The sequence below is a fragment of the Ambystoma mexicanum genome, chromosome 10 (assembly GCF_040938575.1).
Source record: "Ambystoma mexicanum isolate Mex_15411 chromosome 10, UKY_AmexF1_1, whole genome shotgun sequence".
NCBI classification, from domain to species: Eukaryota; Metazoa; Chordata; class Amphibia; order Caudata; family Ambystomatidae; genus Ambystoma; species Ambystoma mexicanum.
In genome coordinates, this window is record NC_090932.1 from 639,987,122 (window position 1) to 640,005,412 (window position 18,291).

Genomic DNA, 18,291 nt, shown 5'->3' on the forward strand with positions numbered 1-18,291 from the left:
GGTGTATCAATCATTACAGGGTTCATTCTCAAAACGATTAACGGTGCATATGTCAGAAGTAACTGACGGCCTTTTCAAATCATTACATGGGTCCCTTTTACATTCTTTCAAACATTTATAGCTACCTCAATATGAGGAGAGTCTATCTATCTAGAATCATTCAATCATTTTTCAACCACTGTGCTTGTAGCACCCATCTTACCCACAGGGCAAAGTCGTTACTTTCTAAAATAAACCATATTCAAAATAAAATGTGTATACAATTTTGACCAGAAAATTCGTTCTGCATTCTGTGTTTACACTTCATTAAAGAAAGCGAGCAAAGTTAATCTCCTCATTAAGTCCTTTAGGTGTAAGGGTTCCAAGGCGATCTATCCAGAACAATTCTCTTTGATCAAGTCTTTACTGTAGATTCATGTGTGGTTCTTCTTTGTGAACCACCTCTAAAATTTGAAACCTTATCTGGGATAGATTGTGCTTTTTGAAATCCCAGTGACGTGACACTGCTTGTTATGTGTTCGAATACATGATTTTTGCTCATTTCATCTTGTCTTAGCTGCTCTTGTTGACTGTCCTACGTAGTATAACCCGCATGGGCATTTGATTGAGTAAATTATGTTCACAAAATTACATGTTCCAAAACATCTATATTTTATCTTTTCTCCAGTGTATGGATGACTCACTGTGTTTCCTTTCAATATATATCCACAATTAGAACAACTGAAGCATGGGTAAGTTCCGGTTTTGGTTGTTCCCCCTTTCTTCTTCAAGTTTTTCGTTTTGACCAACTTGTCTTTCAAATTCTGACTCCTTTTGTATGCAAAGGTTGCCAGTTCTTTAAACAAAGGCTCCACTTTTTCATCTAGAGCTAATATGCTCCAGTTCTTTTTAATTATGTCCTTAATCCTTTTGCTCTGTTTGGAGTACTTGGATACGAATACTATTGAGGGTGCTTCGTCCTTCTTCAATTTAGGTTTTAGTCATTCCTCTCTTCCTTTGTCCTTAAGTCTTCCATCTGCTTCCTCAATTTCTGATCTATCATATCCTCATGTCAAACATGTGTTTCCCATCATGTTGATCGCTTCTTCATAATCTTCTGGATCGCTCACTATCCTCTTGACTCTGAACATTTGACTATAGTGTACATTTTTTTTATCAAACTTGGCTGATGAATACTTAGTTTGTGTAGAATGTTATTTCTATCGGTGGGTTTTTGGTATTTGTTAGTTCTATAACCTGTATGTTCCTCGGTCACCTTAACATCCAGAAAGTGAATTGTTTCCATTGAACATTCAAATGTAAACTGGATGCATGTGTCTATATCATTGAGATATTCCAAGAATCTTTTTAGTTCTTCTTCTGTGTCATGCCATATCCCGAAGATGTCATCTATGTATCGGACCCATAAGCCGATCTTACTTCTCCATCTCTCGTTTTCCAATACATGATCTACCTCGAATTTGTGCATAAAAGCGTTGGCGTAAGTTGGTGCCATTGTGGCACCCATGGACGTTCCATCCGTTTGTAGAAAAAACATGTCCTTGAATTGAAAATACAAATTTTCACCTATGAACTCCAACAGTGCCATAACAAATTCCTTCTGAGCTGGGATGCCTCCTTCTTGTAACAGCAGCCATTCCACTGCCGCTCTTCCTTGGTCGTGTGGAATTGAAGTATACAAACTTTTCACGTCTATTGTGAATAATACATCTGATTCTGTATATGGTGCTTCTTTCAAATATTTCAAAAAATGTGTAGTGTCCTTGACGTACGTCCTGGTTTTTTGTATCAGTGGTTGTATGAAGTGGTCGATGTAGACTCCTAATGGTTGTAGGATACTGTTTGTCGCTGCAACAATAGGTCTGCCAGGTGGGTTAATGAGACTCTTATGCACTTTCGGTAATGTGTAGAAATGTGGTATTTTAGGGTAATTGTTTGTCAAAAATCTTTTCGTATGGTGGTTGATCCAACTCAATTCTTCTGCTTTTATAACTAGTTCTTCTAAGTTCTGTTTAATTTCAATCGTAGGATCCTTCTCGAGTCTTGTATATGTGTTGCAGTCATCTAACTGTCTCATACATTCGGCATCATAATCTTTCGTGTCAAGAAGTACCAGTGCTCCTCCCTTATCTGCACTTCATATGGTGAGTTCTTCATCACTGTACAGTTTTTTGATCAGCTCCCATTCATCGAACAGTGAGCTATTGTGGGTGGGCACAAAGCTAAGTCCTTTGTGTAATGTCTTGATTTCTTGTTCAGTTAGTATTTTGGATGATAGATTGGGTACTAGGCTCTTCTCTGTTTCTGTCTCGTTTCTGGCCCGTATCTTAGTTTTCCTCTTCCCCCTCCTGGTTCTTTTCATTCTTTTGGGCCTTTCTCTAAAAAAGAGGACGCTCCACCCGTGGACATTGTAGGTCTTTGTTTGTTCTTCCTCTTCTTACGGTTGTGTTGGATTACTCTCGGTTCCAGAGCTAGATGTTTCGTTGTTATTGCCAGACCTAGATTTCAGTTTAGGTTTCCCTACTGGAGGTCCATATCTTTCCATCCAAATGTATACTTATCCATTTAAGTATTCATATGTGTCCCTACGGAACATTCTCACTTTCTTAGCTTCCAATTCTGATTTATATTCTGAAAGTTTATTGTTTATATCATCCAGAATTGTTTGGACTTCTTCCTGGTTTAAAGTTTTCACAGGTTCTTTTTCAATTCCCTCAATTTCCACAAGTAGTGTCATCAGGTTGTTAGCCAATTCTTGTATAGTAAGTAATATCAAGTCAAGTGAACATTCATTTAGAATCGCTTCCCATTTCCTTACAAATTCTTTGCTAAGAGAGCAAAGAGAGCAAAGAATTTGTAAGGACATGGGAAGCGATTCTAAATGAATGTTCACTTCTATGAAAAAAATCTTTCAATTAACGTTTTTCGGTGAAACATCTTTCGATGAAAAGACTGTATACCACTGTTTTGTGATGATATAAAATAGTCATGACATAAAATAGCAGTTTTAGCAAAAATGTACAAGTACATTCATTGATTGCATTAGAGGTGCCAAGAAAATGTGGAAGAATTATTTGAAGGCAGCTGAGTAGTTTGTACTTTGTGTCTGCCTTTCGTGGTGGACAATAGAAAATATGAGATGTGAAGAAAAAGTCATAGGATTCTTTGAAGGTAAGGGCGAATTTCATTCAGTAAATGAGTGTGAATCTTTTCGATGGGTGGGAAAATACTAGGTGCAAACAAAAAATCTTAGAATGTTCTGAAGGCAGGAGGAGGATATTACATACAATGGCTCTGATTGTGCCATTAATTAGTGATGATACACAATAGTCTCAAAGAGAGAGTACTCAATCATAGCACACTGTATGCACATTGTTTATGATGGACAATATAGTGACTGTGACTGAATGTGCCTTCTTTTGAGATGAGACAGTATTATAATGGTGAAGAAAAATTCTTAGAATTCTTAGAATTATTTAGACACCGGAAAGTACATTAATTTGTTGTTCTATGCGTGGCCACTTTCACTGACAGGTGATAAAAAGTACTAGTTCTGAAGTAAAAGTCGTGGGCGGAGGGGGCATTTTACAAAAATTGCTAATTCAATGCCTGTGAGCTTCAACGTTACTGTTAATTCCATTGCATGCAGTTTTCCTCTTTTGCAAAAGCAAATATAAATGAACATTAATTTACCTTTACTATTTACTTTTACAATCCGTTTTGTAAAGAATATAAACGCTGCCTGCAAATTACTCTTTAGAGATGGCATATACAATGGATTCTAAGAAAACTGCATGCTTTTACTCGGTGCTAAATGCAAGCGGATTCCATAGGATTGAATTAGTTTTGCAACAGCATGAAAATCTCATGCTGGCGTAAAGCAGGGAGGTTTTGCAAGCAGAGTGTGAAATAACAGGAGGCAATTTATAATCCCCTCCTGCCTCCCACACCACCTGCAAAACCTTTGTAAAATCGCACGGAGCAGTATAGCAACACATACATGGCTTCATAGCCTGAGTGTATGTCTTCCTATACTGCTCTAACTTTTTAATTTATTTGTTTATTTTTGTTCAGTATACTACAGACAATTAAGGCTCTTTAAACAAAACATAACCACAAGAACTATTCAAAAAATAATGCAATAAAATGTATCAAGGGTCCTCCAAAGGTGGGTAACCACTGAGATACCAAAAGAAGAAATCCAAGAAAGAGAGTACACCAAGCAAGGAGTAATGCTGTTTATCACAACTGGGCAAGCACAAATCAAACAGCATAGTGGAACAGAACTGGTTGATAGGAGCTCACAAAACCGGCCACTGCTTTCAAATCTTTCATACAGTTACTTGTTATTTGCTTAGTCAAAAACAGTTGTGAGAATTGTTACAAAATATTAGACATCCTACAAAGCTGATTGGTGGGACGATGCTAGTCCCCCATAGCTAGACATAGGTTAATGAAAAATGATTGGAACAAACAATCTTCACCCATCGATTCATTACCACCCATGTGACGTCAGATATCTTCCCCTGACCTCCAGAACATTATTAATCTGCCATTGGTCAGCACACATGAGAAACATGAGATACCCTGCGTTTGTGGAAAACAACAAGGTGCCTCGCGGACATCAGAGAGAATAAATAACACTATTGCATCTCAGAGACACCAAAACTCATCTGCTGATTAGCTCCCTCCCATCTCATTCCCTCGCCCCAAAACCTTCTTCCCAGGCCCATCTGCCAAGGGATAATTTGAAATCTCTGATCCACTGTGAATTTGTCTTTTCTAGCATGCATTTGTGCTTTTTTATTTTCTCCTTTCCCACTGAGCGCCCAAGAGCCCGGCTCTCTGAACTTGTATTTATCTGCCAAACCCCTTTCCCAGTGACTGCTCTCTCCTGTGAACAGCCAGTGTGCAACCTTTCTCAAGCACACCGCTGTTGCGAGACGCTCATGAAATTCATGTTTTCCCGCCATGCAAACATGAATTTCCTCCCTCTGCTCGCCAGCATTTAGCTGTCGTGCTGTGCGCTGTTCGGGCTGAGAGGTGAGGCTGCTCTTTCTGAGCGAGCCAGTTTAAAGCTGCTCTGCTGCTTAATGCTTATTTTAACATTGCATATTTTAAGTTTGTAACATGCTGCTATTTGGAAAATGCTGACTTACTTTTTATTGTGTATAGTTTTAAAGTGTCTTGGGGTTCATTTACTCAATTCTGACTGCTACTTGGGTAGGAATGTGTGTCAAAATTGCCAGAGAGCACTTCTTACATAAGCTATTTGTGAGAGGTGAGTGGACTCATCAGGACCAAATGGTCTGGTTGTAGGCAATCGCGCAACAGGTCACTGAAACAGGGTCAGATATATGGGGAGATCAGGGTCCCCTACATGTGGCCCTGAGTGAACTATATATGGCCCCTAAAGCCAAAGATGAACATAATAAGATTGCCAGGATAGCGGCATATTTGTATCTATATATGGGAGCCATACAGGATAAATGTGCTGAAGGCCAAGATCTGGCAAATAGGCAACAGATGGCATTAGGGAAGGCCCAATCCGATCTGGACTCTTCTGAGCAGAGGCTGCTCAGGAGCCAGGAGTCAGAAAAGGACAGCAGACAGTACATCACTAAAATAAAGGAGGATATGGATGTGCTGCAACAGGAAAAGGCGGACCAGGATACCAGATTTCTGGCCTTGCAGAAGGAGTACCAAGAAGGTTTGGACTCCCTACTGCAGAGCCAGAAAAAGCTGGAGCAACAATTAGATTTATATAGGGCATGTGCCGAGCAGGTAGTCACCCTGCAAAGCCACCTAGATAGGGAGAAGGCAGAGAGCAATAAACTGATTTTGAAAGACCAGGATACCCAGGCAGAGTTTGACCAGGAGCGCCAGAAAGCTGGTGCCTTCCAAAGGCAAAGGGACGACCTGGCGGCACAGAGGCAGGCTCTTAGTCAGGAAAGGGATACCTTAGGCCAGGAAGTCTGCCACTTAAAAAGAACAATTGAAGAAAATCACGTGGCCCTCCAGGGGCTGGATGACCTCCAAAAAGAGCATCAGGGCTTGCTAGATCACACCAGGAGGGTGGAGGAGGCTCTGGAAAGAAAGGAGCAGGCCAGTAGGGATGGGACTGAGGAGATAACCCTCCTGCAGCAGAGAATGGCCCAGTACTCCAGGACCAATCAGGAGGCACAGAGAGAAAATGAGGCTCTCTGTCAGCACAATGATAGGCTCCAGCAACAGGTAGCCATGCAGGAGAGACTGATAGAGTCTAGTAAGACCTTAAGTGATGAACTGAAAGCGCAGGCTCTCGCATTGCAACAGGAAGCAGGGGCGGATAGAGATGAGGTTCGCTGGGAAAGAGAAACTCCTGAGCATAATCTCAGGAGCTCTAGTACCAGAGGCCTTCATCTCTCCCAGTCCCTGGACTCTGCCACCCCCATGTCCCCTTGCGCACATGAGCCCAGGGCCACGGGGATGGCAGATTACTATCCAGCTAGAAGCATGGGGCTCATAGGCCAGTACCTCCCAGGAATGGATGGGCGGGCATCCGGGTATGGGCACCCAAGCACAGTGCAATTTAGTGGGGAACCCCAGGAGAGTAGGCCCATTAAGGGCATCCTGAAAACCTCTGCCCAGTTAGGTCAGTGGGGGGGTACCCATCAAATCCTGGCAGCAAGGAGGGGTCTGAAGACTCCTCTGAGCATTACAGGACACAGGAGACCAGGTCCCCACATTCTGCCAGCCATTCCCAGGCTCGCAGAATCCGGGAAAACCTGGAAGATCAGATGGGCACCTCTGGGAGCAGCGCTTCTGAGTCGGAGGATGAATGGACCAGGCTTACCCAAACCAAAAAGGCCAATAAGACAAAAAGGGCCTTGCTTAAGGACCCATTGAAACAAATAAAGGCAATAAGGAGTGTCATCACGCCTTATCATAAGAACGCCAAGTATTCTGTTTGGGAACACTTGGAGCTCTATGAGCAAATGATGGAGACTTTCCATTTGAAGGACAGCCAAAGCTGTATTCAATATGTAAAGTGGACCTTCTCACCAGAATACTCCAGTTTCTTTGCGGGGCTGGAGGATCAAAACCATTCAAGGTGGTACACATACAGGGCGGCCATCTTGAAACATTTTTGTGTGCACAGAAATCCTCAAGAGGCTCGCAAGGCAGCCTACAATTTGCAATGTGGGGAGGATCAGGCCTCTCGCATCCATGGAGTCCCTTAACTGAAATAATTAAGAACCTTGAGTCCCGGGGAATAATACGTCCAGTCCACAGCACTTTCAATAATCCGGTGCTGGGAATATTGAAGCCAAACGGCCAGTGGAGACTCTGCACCGACCTTAGGGAGCTCAACAAACGGGTCCATACTTCCCGATGGCCTCTGCCCTACATTGACCAAGGGCTGGCCTGTAGGGAGGACCAATACAAACTGGCTTTTACATTTGAGGGCCAGCAGTACACATGGACCAGGACTCCCTTTGGATACCTCAAGTCCGGCAATGAATTCAACATTTTCCTACATAAGGCCATGCCCGACCTGGGTGCGAGGGGTAACGTGGCTTATGTAGATGATGTCCTCATCAAAAGTTCATCTGTGGAGGAACACATAGCGGAGATCCGTTATGTTCTGACACAGTTGAGGGCCGCCGGAGCAAAACTTTCCTTTCAGAAAGCACAGTGGTGTAGAACCCGTGTTAATTTCTTGGGGCATGAGATTACTCCTCAGGGTCTCTGTCCCCAAGAAAAGTAAGTGGAAGCACTCCAGAAACTGAAAGACCCCACAACTCTGCGGGAACTAAGGAGCCTCCTTGGACTGACTAATTACAGCAGAAAGTTCATTGAAGGCTACGCAGAGATAACTAGACCCCTGATTCATCTCTTGAAGGGGGGGGTCAAGTGGGAATGGGGTCCAGAAAAATCTGAGGTGGTAAGACAACTCAAAAGAAGCCTCTCACAAGCGCCTTGCCTAGCTTACCCTGTCAGAAACAAGGAGTTCTTCCTGGAGACGGGGTTCTCTAATACGTGCTTGACGGCAGTATTATACCAAAAGCATGACAAGGTCAATAAAGTAATCTCCTATGCGAGCAAAACTTTATCCTCTGTGGAGAAGGCACTCCTGGCAACGGTGTGGGCATTGAAGAATTACTGCCCGTTTATCCAGGGGGAGCACATCATAGTGGAGACTCCACACCAGCCTCTGCAATATCCCCAAAGTAACAGAATCCGGGACGGAAATGTGAGTAATTCCCGAATTACTTCTTGGATTCTGTCAATGCAAGGCTTTCCTGTGGAGGTCAGATATGGCCAAAACAAGAAGAGTCCCCTCGCGCAAGGTCTGGCTGTCTTGCATGATTGTGCCAGAGAAATCTGTCTCGAGGACGAAAGTCTAAAAATCAAGGACAACATAGAGGCATACCTTAATTCCCCACACAAAGTCTTTGAAGAAGACAAGTGTGAGGGAATGCCCACTGTCTATGTGGATGGATGCTCTTACCATATTGACAACGACGGGGAGAAAGAACTGGTGGCTGGCATAGGGAATGCATGGGTGAAGGAGTTCCCAGAACCCTCCGCTGGATACAAAATTGGTCCCCGAAGTAGACAGGTGGCAGATTTGATGGCTGTGCATCAGGCCATCCTCACTGCTGTCCAACATCAACTCCACGAACTGGTCATAATCACTGATTCGGATTATGTACGGAATGGGTTCGTGGAGCACCTGGTTAATTGGAAAACCAGAGGCATGTTATGTGCTAATAACAAACCCCTGAAACATGGGAAATTAATCCAAAATATTGATTATCTGGTCACATCGAATGGGATGACCATCTACTGGAAAAAGATCAAGGGTCATTCCAAAGTAGAGGGACCAGACAAAACTGGAAATGACTTAGCTGATCAGCTGGCCAAAACCGGGGCCATCCAAGGGGATCTAATCGAAATAGAGTCCCTGTTGGGGGAAATCCAGGTCACCGCTATCACTAGGTCCCAGACAAATGCTCACAATGATCTTTCAACTGCACAATGGAGTAAGGAGACCCCTGATGCTGATTTAATTACAGCTCTGAAGGGGGTTCCAATTATTGGTAAGTTTTACCAACACCTTGAGGACCCTGAGAACTTTCCCCTGATGGATACCGATTACATTGGGAAAGAGGACCTAAGAGTGTTGATGAAATGTCCAAAAATGTTCCAAATCCAAGACGGTTTGCTGGTAAGGAAATCCACAGCTGGCCACGATCAGTGGGTGGTTCCTACCTCATTCCGAAGCCTGATGTTAAGTCACGCCCATGATGCGGCCACCCCCGGTCATAGGGGGTTTCACACAACACTGGAAATCTTAAGAGAGGTTCCATACTGGCCACACATGGGGCAGGATCTCGACAAATACTTGAAGGGGTGTCTTGTGAGTGCACAATTTCAGCCATCATCCCTCACACACCGTGCGCCTCTCCAAAAGAGGGGGATGACACTGCCATGGTCAGATTTGCAAATCGACTTTGTAGGCCCTGTGATTCGCTCGTCTAGAGGAAACAAGTACATGTTGACCGTTACATGCTTGTTTACCAAGTGGGTGGAATGTCTTCCAGCCCCAAACTGCAAGGCAGAAACAGCAGCTGCCCTGATGATTAACCACATCTTTTCCCATTTTGGTCTACCTCAAAGGATTGAGTCAGACAGAGGTAGCCACTTCACCAGTGAAGTAATGACAAAGATGTGGGAGATACTGGGGGTCAAAAGAAAGCTAAATATTGCTTACAGGCCAGCTTCTTCTGGAGCAGTGGAGAGATATAACCGAACCATTGTGAGCATCTTAAAAAAGTTTGTGGCAGATTCTGGGCCAAGTTGGGATATCCGATTACCTCTGGTCCTAATGGCCATCAGATCTACCCCTTCATCTGCAACCAAAATGTCACCATTTGAGTTGATGACTGGACGCAAGATGGTCTTTTCCCAGCATTTGCTCTACAGAACCCAAGAGCAAATGTTGATAAATGCCTCCACAACTCATGAGTATGTGGAGAATTTAAGGAAACACCTTCAGCATGCTTTTGCCTATGCTCAGCGGAATCTAGAAAGATCAGCCGAGAGCATGAAGACCCACTATGATTTAAAAACTACCCAAAAGGAATATAAGGTGGGTGATCGGGTCTATCTATACAATTTCCAAAGGAACCAGGCCAAACAGCGAAAATTCTTGCCTACATGGGAGGGACCGTTTGAAATTATAGACAAGATCTCCCCTGTTGCCTATAAGATCTGCATCCCCAAAGGCAGTCTGGCGGAAGGGGAAGACAAGTGGGTCCATATTAACCAGCTAAAGTGTTGCCATCCCAGGCACACTTTGCAGCAACTGGAGGAGCCCTCTGCAATACCAGAGGGGACCGCTCCAGATTAATTCAGTTCCAACCCTAAAATATCCCACATATAGTCTCTAAAATATTATACTCTTGTAAGCCACTGTCTTTGAATGATAACTTGTATCTCAAAAGTAAAATGTTAGGTATGTTAAAGTATAAAATGTATATGTCTGCCACACCATTAGTAGTGATGGAAAAATGTCTACAAATAGGTATTGCCGCTTTTCCTTTGTCATCCTAAGAGAAAGAAAACCTGGAGACTGGCCAAGGAGGGCGATCCGGAGACCGGGAGCAGAGACCCAAGGGGCCCGGGGTACCACCCAATCCTCCCATCAGGACCAGCAAGGAGAACTGATTGATCGACTGGAGGGAGGAAAAGATGCTGAACTGTGCCACCTATGGAATTGTAAGAAGAGGAGGTGAACATCCCAGATCTTGCGTGTTCCATCAGTGAAAGGACAGAATGGCCATCACAAGAGGGGGGGCTTGTGGGATGTTTTTACCCGTGCATCCAAGCCCTACAATAAAACTGTGCAGTACTGGCATGGAAAACATCATGATGGCCAGAACTCCCCAGAGAGTGCACAGGGAAAACATGAAGAATAGGCTGCCACCCATTTTTGCCTATGTTATGAGCACAGGAGGGCACTGCCTAAAACCACCAGTGGGCTACACACACAGTAGCCTGAAACCATTGGGAAAGGCAATGCTGATTGCCAAAAAAGCAACTCAGAACTGGGGGGAATTCATTTTCTTAATCCCAAAAATGGTTGCATTACCAGTACTCACCACTATCAGAAAGCCGGCGTTTTAAAACCACCAGACTTTTGTGTAAAACTGAACAAATGAAACAAAACCAGACCAAGGAAAGACTTGCTAAGAGGTGGATACAATGTAAAACTATATTCTGAAATGACTTGAAGGAAGTAATTATTTAATGTATATGTAAAAATTGTCAGTTTGATTTGAATGTAGAAAACTGGGAACAAAAAGTGACATTTAGCTGAAACCTGGCTTAATGAAACTGGATTCTGCCTGACAACTACCCCCGACAGGAGTTGAAACCTGCTCAGCCACTCCCCTTGCCAAAAGGAGTTGTCACCTCTCTGATTAGATTAGGGGTGGAGCAGCTGGGGACTACAGGGAGTTGAACAAAGGCCTGTCCTGGACCCAGGCAAATGTTATATTGGGGGGCCGTAAAGTGGCTTCCTCTTAGGGGAAACTGGGAGGGCCAGTGCCTCTGCTAGCAGCTGAGCTTGGGGGAAGTGGATAAACCAGTTATTCCACCCTGTGATGTGGGAAGCCAGACCCCTTTTTGACCAGGGCATAATTTAAAAAAATAGATAACTCATAGTGCGGACTTGTCAGAATTATATAAGTAATATCATTATTTTTGTGATTTTTCTGTGAACATTTTGAGAGGCGTTAGGACCCTGTGGTGTATTCTGGGGGGTTGCTAGCGGAAAATAGGGTCTCACTCCAAATGTCTGCATGTTAAAAATCTGACACTTCATCAATTAATGTCCATACTCCTTGCGCACATGTGTGTAATTTTGGGTAAATGTCCGATATTGCAAAACCAGTTAAAAAGCGCAAAATGTTGTCATTTTTTAATGCAAGCCCCCAGGAAGATCAGAGGCGGACAAGCATGGACCATAAGGAATATATAATGTGCACATGTAATTTCAACAAATTGTATATCTGGGAAGGATGTATTTGAATCAAATATAGATTTGTGGGCAAACTGACCAGGGGAGGATCCTCTGGCCCATAAACAGACTTCATCATGCTGACAATCCATTTCCTTCCCCCAATCATGGGAGAGGGGAGAATTGGGCCAATGACAAGTAGAGAGGGGCAGGCTTAGCTAGGCCCAGGCACACACCCATTTTCAAAACACATAAAAAGAGACTGCTGGGACAGGTAGAGACATTCAATTCCATTTGCTGCGGAGCATGCTGACCGACGACTTCACATCCAGAGATCCAGACTTCAAATCCATCAATCTCCAAAGACCAGAACTTTACTTCAGAACTTAAAGCAAGGGCCTAAACCCACAAACTGAGAACTCTTCTCAGCAGGCCTCAGCAATCTTAAAATCATTTGCAAACTCTTCCACAGCCGGGGGAGCTGTTTGAATTCTTTTGCCAAGAACAATTGCCAGAGAGCAGAACCAGAGATCCAGATCGCTGTGAAGTGCCGAGACCAGAACCGGAGTCCAGTCCAAAACCGTACCAGATCCGTTGCGAGGCCTATTTCAAATTTATATTGTGAGTAACTAGCAGAACTGTGCAGAACCAATCTCTTAGTTAAAATAATCTAATCCAAACTATTTTAACCTAAGTAGAACAGCCTCCTAGAAATCGTGTCATCTGTCATTTTTAAGTGTCATTTTTAAAGCTGCACGACTGTCACCTGTCACTTGTCAATTCTGCAGCTGCAAGCTGTCACATGTCATTTTGAGTTTACTTTAAATTCGAAAAATGACCTTCATTTATTCGTCGGTATCTCTAGAACCGTTTGTGCTAGGAACTTGGTTTAACTTTCCTCTGAAAGCTTAGAATCTCAGCTTACCAACGAACCTAGAACCTTATACTTTTGCCGTAATCACGATTCACGCACTCGCAAATGTTGCCGCGATTTGTGATTTGGCCTGATTTCTTTACCTGTAAAAAGATAGCAGCTTTTTGCTTCCCTCTGCTAAAAATGTGTATGCCTCTTAATAACCATCCCTGAATCATTGCTAAAGTGAGCCTGAGCTCATCCCAAATATCTCTCACTCACCCTGAACCTCCTAAAGGGAATTAAAAGCATTTTCAGCATATTTCTCACTTCATTGCCACCACATTCAAAGCACTTGGGCCTGTGTTTTAAAACTCATACCGGTTTTCTCTAAGCTTGCTGGGGTGGGAATTGATTTTCGTATTGTATTTGATTGCATTCCTGAGAACTGTGTGTGTTACTTCCATCTCCTTCCATTTCTTACATTGCATAGGGGAGGGGGGTGAATTGCCAGAGAAAAAGTGATTATCTTATCTTTTGCTAAAATCATATCAAGTATTTCTGTACTACATTTTATTCCTCATTGTTTTTCCCTTGAAATCATAAAAATATTTTTGCTACTTTATCCATGCTATACTAACCCCTCATTGATTATAAAGAAGTGTGCTAGTGTCAGATTACCCATTGTTGATTAACATTATATTTATAAGGGCGATATCGACTATTAATTTATTATAAAAGCGTGGTATCTATATTTTGTTTTATTTCTCAAATAAACCTTTTAAACTTGCAAAACAGAACTACTTCTTGGCTCAGTGGGGTCAGGGGGATTCTAAGAGAGGGGTGTTATATAGGGGTAGTCATCCAGAACTCATGAACTGGACATAAATATGTATCAATAAGGGTTTCCATTCAGTATCCCAGACTAGGCATTGACTTAGTTGTAGTGTTGAATTGAATCCTCTTACAAATTGGGGGCTCGTCCGGGATCCCGGATTAGATCTATCACTTGTGCAGATTAATACAGTGTGCTAACTGACAAGATACATACATCCGGTCAGATCACCACGCTGTGTTACGCTGTAAAGCACTCCTCAAAGGAACGCTCTAAGGAAACGGTCTGTTTTGCAAAAATAAAATACAAACTTCTGTAAGTCAGGAAGGAACTCAAATTCCAGAATGACGACACTGGTAGATATCAAAATAGCCAGAGAGCACTTCTTACATAAGCTATTTGTGAGAGGTGAGTGGACTCATCAGGACCAAACGGTCTGGTTGCAGGCAATCGCGCAACAGGTCACTGAAACAGGGTCAGATACATGGGGAGATCAGGGTCCCCTACATGTGGCCCTGAGTGAACTATATATGGCCCCTAAAGCCAAAGATGAACATAATAAGATTGCCAGGATAGCGGCATATTTGTATCTATATATGGGAGCCATACAGGACAAATGTGCTGAAGGCCAAGATCTGGCAAATAGGCAACAGATGGCGTTAGAGAAGGCCCAATCTGATCTGGACTCTTCTGAGAAGAGGCTGCTCAGGAGCCAGGAGTCAGAAAAGGACAGCAGACAGTACATCACTAAAATAAAGGAGGATATGGATGTGCTGCAACAGGAAAAGGCAGACCAGAATACCAGATTTCTGGCCTTGCAGAAGGAGTACCAAGAAGGTTTGGACTCCCTACTGCAGAGCCAGAAAAAGCTAGAGCAACAATTAGATTTCAATAGGGCATGTGCCGAGCAGGTAGTCACCCTGCAAAGCAACCTAGATAGGGAGAAGGCAGAGAGCAATAAACTGATTTTGAAAGACCTGGATACCCAGGCAGAGTTTGACCAGGAGCGCCAGAAAGCTGGTGCCTTCCAAAGGCAAAGGGACGACCTGGCGGCACAGATGCAGGCTCTTAGTCAGGAAAGGGATACCTTAGGCCAGGAAGTCTGCCACTTAAAAAGAAAAATTGAAGAAAATCACGTGGCCCTCCAGGGGCTGGGTGACCTCCAAAAAGAGCATCAGGGCTTGCTAGATCACACCAGGAGGGTGGAGGAGGCTCTGGAAAGAAAGGAGCAGGCCAGTAGGGATGGGACTGAGGAGGTAACCCTCCTGCAGCAGAGAATGGCCCCGTACTCCAGGACCAATCAGGAGGCACAGAGAGAAAATGAGGCTCTCTGTCAGCACAATGATAGGCTCCAGCAACAGGTAGCCATGCAGGAGAGACTGATAGAGTCTAGTAAGGCCTTAACTGAGGAACTGAAAGTGCAGGCTCTCGCATTGCAACAGGAAGCAGGGGCGGATAGAGATGAGGTTCGCTGGGAAAGAGAAACTCCTGAGCATAACCTCAGGAGCCCTAGTACCAGAGGCCTTCATCTCTCCCAGTCCCTGGACTCTGCCACCCCCATGTCCTCTTGCGCACATGAGCCCAGGGCCACGGGGATGGCAGATTACTATCCAGCAAGAAGTATGGGCCTCATAGCCAGTACCTCCCAGGAATGGATGGGCGGGCATCCGGGTATGGGCACCCAAGCACAGTGCAATTTAGTGGGGAACCCCAGGAGAGTAGGCCCATTAAGGGCATCCTGAAAACCTCTGCCCAGTTAGGTCAGTGGGGGGTACCCATCAAATCCTGGCAGCAAGGAGGGGTCTGAAGACTCCTCTGAGCATTACAGGACACAGGAGATCAGGTCCCCACATTCTGCCAGCCATTCCCAAGCTCGCAGAATCCGGGAAAACCTGGAAGATCAGACGGGCACCTCTGGGAGCAGCGCTTCTGAGTCGGAGGATGAATGGACCAGGGTTACCCGAAACAAAAAGGCCAATAAGGCAAAAAGGGCCTTGCTTAAGGACCCATTGAAACAAATAAAGGCAATAAGGAGTGTCATCACGCCTTATCATAAGAACGCCAAGTATTCTGTTTGGGAACACTTGGAGCTCTATGAGCAAATGATGGAGACTTTCCATTTGAAGGACAGCCAAAGCTGTTTTCAATATGTAAAGTGGACCTTCTCACCAGAATTCTCCAGTTTCTTTGCGGGGCTGGAGGATCAAAAACATTCAAGGTGGTCCACATACAGAGCGGCCATCTTGAAACATTTTTCTGTGCACAGAAATCCTCAAGAGGCTCGCAAGGCAGCCTACAATTTGCAATGTGGGGAGGATCAGGCCCCACAAGAGTTTTTGCAAGAATTAAAGCGTGCTTTTGCGCAGACTACCAGAAGGGTATGCACGGATAGCAGAGAATTTATCAATACGTTTTTCCATGCCTTACCCAAATACATAATGACCCAGCTCGTGAGAGATTTTCATGAGAAAAGATCTTTAGACTGAGTCAATGAACAGACTACCCAGATCTATGATGTGCAGAAGCCTATCGAAAATAAAAATAACGTGCGGAAAAACCCCAAAACCAACAGCACCCCTGCTGCTGCCAAGGTGGCAGAGGTAAAGGTTACCCCCGTTTTAGATTTGGAGATGGGGGGCCTAAAAACCTGCCTGCACCAAATAATTCACAGCCCAGAAGGCCTCGGGCCAGTCACAGACAGGGAGTCGAGCCGGTAGTCCCACAAATGGGGTCCCCCGCTCCCCTGACTATGTAAGTCCCCGCTATAAGGGAAACCGACCAATCCTGGGTTATGTGTGGACTCCTCCAGCCCAAGGGGGGGGATCCAGCCAAGCACCTAACCCAGGGAACTTCCCTCCCAGCTTCCCACAGGAAGGCAGAAATTCTCCAAATCCTGGGCAGAACTTTTTTCCCAGGTATCCACCCAATTTCCAACCCCAAAACCATCCATCCTTTTTTCCCCAATTCCCTGAGCCCAGACAACCTAATCAGGGAGAGGGGAGGCCAAGGGTGGAGGGGTACCCAAATCTTCCCAATCCGGGGTACTACCAGAGAAGGGATAGCTACCCTTTCCGGGATCAGCCCAGGGGAGAAAATAGAGCCCCGTATCACCCTGAGCGGGTTTCACAACTTGAGCGCAAGGTCCAAAATATGGCATGAGATCTGGGTCACATACTGAGGGCTCAACAGAACCCTAAGATGAGCATGCCACCGCAGAATGCCCCAAACTCCGGACCGGGTGCTCCAGAACAATGACGGGGGCAGCACCCCGATAACCCACTGGTTCCCAGGGAGGAGGCACAAGGGGAAGGGGGGTTGTAAAGCCTTGAAGGAAGCTTCCTTCCCACTTGTAAACAGCCCCTGGAAAACCAGGAACCGGAAACAAAATCGCCTGCCCCTGAAAGCCTGCCTCCCAAGGAGCAGAGGGGGGTAGGAGAAACAAAGGACCCAAACAGACCCACTTTGTGGAGGAGGTACAGGTCTTCCAATTTGAGGGAGAGGGATCCTCAGAAGATCCTGGGAAAAGGATCTTCTCCTTCAGAGATGGGGGAACTCCTCCCAAGGAAAAATGGGTCCCAAGAGATGTCAATTCAGACTGGGGAGATGTGGAGACTGAGCTACCGCCGCCCATCATCTCATCCCAGAACCGACAATACCTAAATCCCCTGGTTCAAACCCATCCTGGTGACTGCCTCCAAAAAGGGGGGGGCCCAGAACCGGAACCCGGGGGACCCACAATGGCTCTGATCTCCAGTTGCCAACTTTTTCTTTCAGATTCCCAAGACTCTCCACAGAATTCTGCCCAAATCTCTTCGCTAGCAATGTCCAAAACCAGAAAGTTAGCCCACCAGTTGTCCAAAAATGTGCATTATCTGTGCCCTCTTGAGGAGAAGGAGGGAAGATATTATGCCCCGGTACAAGTACAGGGGCAGGGTACAATTTCGGCACTGGTGGACACTGAATCCCAAGCTACCCTTCTGTCCAAAAGGGCCTTAGATGAACTAAATGCAGGAAGGGGGGAGAATTACCGTATTCCTCTCACCTCTCTTCCTGGACAACTGCAGAACTTTGATGGAAAGGAAATTCCCATTGAGGGGACTGCAGACTTGGACATTAAAATTGGGCAATACAAGGTGAAACACCCGGTCATAGTAGTGACTCCAGAGGGCACCCCTTGTTTACTAGGGAATGACCTCCTGAGAAGGTTGTCACCCCTAATAGATTGCGTAAACAAGGTCCTCTGGACCCAAACTAGCCGACCAATAAAATTAAAACAGAGTGTCAACCATGTTAGTTTAAACGGCACTTGCCACATGGTTGAACAAAAACTGACCAAGTAGAATTTCACTTCCAGAACAACCAAATTCCAGACGTGACAGTAATAGCAGTAGGACAACAGACTGGTGGTGGGGGGTCCTCTCTATTTCTGAAAATCAACCTTCCTTCCAGTTTAAGGTGGTATTCCACACTGGAAGGAAACACCCTGAAATTCTTTACTAATCCACAATCAGAAACTCCCACTCCTATAGTCCAGAAAGATGTGAAATCAGCTCAGAGCCTGGCTGATATTCAGCAAATTGGAGAGCAGTTGTT